General features: G+C 43.1%; 1 long non-coding RNA gene across 1 annotated transcript in view; it reads left to right on the top strand.

Moving 5' to 3' along the window:
• LOC308352145 overlaps nt 1–3125 on the top strand; it is a 15380-nt gene extending 12255 nt beyond the window's left edge. The window contains exon 3 of the long non-coding RNA XR_013967635.1: nt 2381–3125. This is a non-coding gene — a long non-coding RNA (uncharacterized lncRNA). The remainder of the gene's footprint in view (nt 1–2380) is intronic.
• The last annotated feature ends 2272 nt before the right edge of the window (nt 3126–5397 follow it).

Here is a 5397-nt window from a genome sequence, read left to right on the forward strand (position 1 = left end):
AATGTGGCAGACAACTAGACAAAAGTTTATAGTATAAAATAATGATGCTTAGGAGGGCACTGGCCACTAGGATTGTAAAGAATTCGTGACAGTTTACACACCCATATTCAGAGTACATTCGATAAAATGAGCAGAGAATGGATAATGCCAGAAGACAGTGGGTCAGGCCTTCAAACAGGAAGAGACTCAAACAGCACTGCGTGGCCAAGATTCTCTTTGAGTGAGGAAAAAACTGTGTCTAAGAGTGTGTTCATACATATCTACATACAGAGCCATGAAATCCAGCCAATTAGGTGGGAAATTCTAATTTAAAATTTAAGATGGTGAATAATTTTGGTAAATAATTTATTCAACCAGCATTTATTTGTGCCAGATACTCTTCTTGTTGTTTGAATATATCTGTGAACAAAGCAAGTAACCCACATTGGCTGCGTAAAACTGACTTTGTAGTGAAATAGAGCCGGTTTAAAAATGTAACTTCACTAATACTGAGCAACAGTGGAAATTCTTTTCTAGAATGTGAATGTTACAAACCTGAACAAAATAAGTATAAATAAACAGAAAGCTTGTGAGTACTAGTTTCTCATGAATTGTCTACTTTTACTGTTTAAAATTGAAAAGCAGTTAAAAATATTAAGCGTAACAACTCCAACTTGGAGAGGTTTTCATAATTTCTTTTCTTAACCTAGAAAGAGCTTTTAGAACGTTAACACCCCTCGTGTTAAAGGAAAAAGTTTTCTACTTCATGTTCTTTTGTTGTATTAATTCCAAGTAAAAGTCACTAAAATTAGAATATTTTCATTTAAAAAGAGCATCTACCATAGAGTAGTCAGGGTCTAACATGAAACTGCTTCAGGAATTTTCAGTGAGTGGGATTTAGTGCAAGGAATTAATTATACAGGTAATGGAAAAGCGAGATGTCAAATATGACTGAGATAACCCGCTGATTAGTGTAAGAGCCAGAAGCCACTGAGCCCATAGGCTGAAGGGACAAAGGTATATAGAGTACCATATTATTGTTTTTTAATATTTATTTATTTATTTGATAGAGTGAGGGAGAGAGTGCACAAGTTGGGGGAGCTGCAAAGGGAGAGAGAGAAACAGGCTCCCCGCTGAGCAGGGAGCCCAATGTGGGGCTCGATCCCAGGACCCCGGGATCATTACCTGAGCTGAGGTCAGACACTTAACCTACTGAGCCACCCAGGTGTCCCAAGAGTACCGTTTTATTTTTATAAAAGGATTGCTACCTATCTCTCCAGATAGATGTATCTCATCAAACAGCTGCATATGCTGTTTACCCAGTATTAATACTAGTTATTTATGGATAGACTGATTTTGAGTGATTCTTACAACTTTATATTTCTCTGTACTGTTTGAGGATTTTTTTAAGTTGGATTTTTAAAATTTTTCATCCACATATTTTGATGAGCTGAACCACCAGTGAACATCAATTTAAAACTATGGTAAATTTAGGCAGAGTTCTAGAATCATGAACATATAGTGTTTTCTAGTACTATTACCAATTAACAATATGTTAATTTCTGCAACTGATAAGCTTTCTGATTGCACTCAAGTAAGAAGTTTAAATTAAACAGGAGGCCAGTTAATTATGCATTGTGTTTTTGTAACAGCATTTTCCCCATTTCCTTGATAAATATTTTTGTATATCTCAAAGAGTTCATATGGTCACAATATCATCACATTGTTTCTTCAAAAAGTCAGTGTCATGGGGGGAAAATGTTTTGGAGGACTTTTCTATATTAATAAGACTAAAGAGCTATACCAAATAAATGTAAGGCTTAAAGTTTCATTTGATCCAAAGTCAGAGGGAAAGAGCTACAAAAGATACTGGAGAAATTTTAATCTGAATTGGCTAAAATATGATATAAGGGAATTATTTTCTTAAGAGTAATAATGCTACTTTGGTTAAGAGATGCATGCTGACGGGGTAGAAGACCATGATGTCCGTAAGAGACTCTGAACAACAAATAGCTAGCTAGCGAGGTATACAGACGTACAGAGAAGGCAAATATGGCAATTAATGATGTAGGCAGTGGCGTACTGTTGTTTTTTTCTTTCAACTTTTCAGGTGTTTAAAATAATAAAAAGTTGGGGGGAAAAACTAGACAGACTCATTTGCAATAAAAATAAATGCAAAGAAATTAAAATCATATTTGGTGTTATGCACTGAATGTTTGTGTCCCCCACACCAAATTCACATGAAGAAGCCCTGCCCCCCTAGTGTGGTGGTGTTCGGAGGTAGAGCTTTTAGGAGGTAATTAAGGGTAGATGAGGTCATGACGATGGGCCCCTCATGATGGAATTGGTATCCTTGTAAGAAAAGTCACCAGAGAACATGTCCCTTCTCTCTTCACCAAAGGTCCTGTGAGCGCACAGTGAGAAGGAAGCCAGGAGAGAGCTCTCACCAGAGCCTGACGGTGCTGACACCCAGTTCTCAGACTTCTAGCTTCTGGAACAGTGAGGAAATACATTTCTGCTGTGCGAGCACCCCGGCGACAGGATTCTGTTACGGCAGCCCGAGCTAACTCACACAGATTCTGGTATCAGGAAGTGGGTGCTGCTCTATCAAATACCTAAATATGGGAGAACTCAGAGGTACACACGAGGCATATGGACATAAAGGGTGATTCTGGTGAGGTCGCAGACAAAAGAACATATTACCAGAGGAGACTGGAGGAAAGGCAGTCCTTATGTAAAGTGAGATTTGGCTAGACTTGTTTTAAGGTTTTGGGAAAGGTAGAACTTGCAAGTGACACAACTGGATTAGGAGATTTCCAAGCAACTGAGAGAGGAGCAGCTCAGTTCCTCCTGACTGCTCACAGGGAAATGCAAAATGAGAGAGGCGAAGCAGCAGTGAAGCAAAGAGGAACCAGAATGTGAAGATTTGGCAAATTCTCAGCCTATCCATATTACACAAAATGCGAAGGCTTGTTTGGGACGCCTGCGTGGCTCTGTTAGTTAAGTGTCTGGCTTTGGCTCAGGTCATGATCTCAGTCAGGGTCCTGGGATTGAGTTCCACATCGGGTTCCCTGCTCAGTGCGGAGTCTGCTTCTCCCACCGCCCCCCCCCCCCCGGCTTGTGTGCTCTCTCTCTCTCTCAAATAAATTAAAAAAAAAAAAAAAGTTTGTTTTGAAGAGAACACCAAGGTGGTGCTCGACAGTCATCTGACAGAGATCATGGGTGCAGTAACTTGGAGACTTCCTCAGCCATCCCAACAGGAGCCAGACACAGAGGTGGGATTGTACCAGCAGACACACTGCCCGTGTGGACTGATGGGGCAGAGAAGACGGGATGGGATGAAGGATGGCTGCTGGATGCCTTGGATTTTCCAGGATGAGACCATGGAACTCTTTGGCCACGGGCATAGGTACTATCTTTCAAGAAGAGGGAGAAAGGAGCCCACAGGTGATTTCTGAGATCAGCAAGGCTGCCACTCCCACTCCAGGCCCCGTGTACACAGGAGAGGCCGTGCAGAGGGCACGAGGCTGCCCCCACCTCAGGTTCAAAGAGCAGGACTGCTCAGCAGAACCTCATGCACAGGGCCCCCCACAGAGAGCCACACTTGGGGGATGACCCTGCTACCCCAGTGGGCCTGGAGGGCAGAGTAGCGAACCAAAGTGGTTTATTCTCCAGGCCGAAGAGCTAATGGAATTTGTCTTGCTAGGTTTCAGCGTGGCTGGGACCCCATCACCCCTTCTTTCCTGTTTCTCCCTTTGGAAATGGGAATGTCTACCCCATGCCTGTCCCACCACTAAAATACAATTTTAGAAGCACATAACTTGGCTGGTTTCACAGATTCACAGCCGGAGAGGAATTTTACCTCAGGATGGATCTAGAGCTTCACCCATACCTGATCTAGGTGATATTTAGATGAGATGTTGGGCTTTAGACTTCAGAGTTGATGGAATGAGGTAGGACTCAGAGTCGCTGGGATGGAGTGAATGTGCTTTGCATGTGATAAGGAAGTGAATTTTGGTCGTCCCGTGGCAGAATGTTATGGCCTGAATATCTGTGCCCTCCCCAAATTCCTATATTGAAAATCATGTCCTCCAGTGTGATGATGTTTGGAGGTGGGGCCCCTGAAAGGCCATTAGGATTAGATTGACATCATGAGGGTAGGGCCCTTGTGATAGTCTCAGTCCCCTTGGAAGAAGCGACAGCAGAGAACTTGCTTTCTCTTGTTGTACAAGTACCCAAAAAAGGTTCCATGAGGCGGAAAGAGAGCTCTCACCAAATCCCGACCACCCCGACACCGAGACTCCGGACTTCTAGCTTCCAGAACTGTAAGGAAATATATTTCTGCTGTGTCAGCCACTTGGTCTGTGGGATTTTTGTAATGGCAGCCCCAGCTGACCAAGACATCTGGGAATGACTTAATTATCCCAAACTCCACAGAAAAGGCCTGACAGCACCTGAGGTCTACGCCACAGAGAAAAGGCCCTCCTGCCCACCGAACTTCTCACTGAGATGCTGCAGAGTGACACACTCTCCCTTTGTCAGGAATAAAGACTCAGGATTGTCAGAAGGGAGTCTGAACTTCCTAATTTGATGTGTGGGGAGGGAGAGCATCAGTCTTCAGCTATCCCACTGACTGGGAATGTTTGCTTATCTCTTGCAACAAAAGATAATAAAAAATGCAGGCTTAGTGCGCCTGCACTGCAGCCCACAGGGGAATTTAGGACACAGAGGAATGGATCTTGTCTGCCCAGTGTCCAGTGCGGGGCATTTCTTTGGCCTTTCTCAGTGCCTCAAGGGACGACAGCTACTTCCCTGGAACCTGTTATTACTTAGGTCGTCTTCAGGCACCTCCCCCACTCCCCAAGGGCTAAACCACACCAGCGACATCACCCTCCACTGTATAAATATGTTGTACTGAATTCTTCCATGAATAGAGTTTCCTCAGTGTTTTGGCTCAGCAGGACTCTGCAATTGTTGCTCTGCCCTTTACTTCCTGAGAGGCAAGTCTCTTAAGCTTTCTTTGTCTCAGTTTCCATCTTTTGCACAATGGGGATGGTGATTCCCATAACTTAGTATTGTTTGGGAGATTAAATTAGCCAATGGATTTTATATAGATTAGCATCACATCTAACAGTAACTGACCATTAGCCATCTTCCTCTTCAACCTTTCCCAGGTAGTTAAAAATCCTAGACTCCAAGCTGTTTAGACGGCAATGTCCACTAGGTGGCACCAGCCACGGGTAAATAAAATCTCCCACATAACACTGTATTTCTTAAGTTTGGAGGTTACAGGATGAGGCAGGGCAGTGGTGATAAGGCAATGTGCATATACAGATATAAGTACAATTTGGCCCCAAAACTAAGCGTTTGATTCATAATAATTTCCTAAAGCTATCGTCTAAAACAATTACAAGGCAA

This window comes from Martes martes, assembly GCF_963455335.1.
Source record: "Martes martes genome assembly, chromosome: 11".
Classification (NCBI taxonomy): domain Eukaryota; kingdom Metazoa; phylum Chordata; class Mammalia; order Carnivora; family Mustelidae; genus Martes; species Martes martes.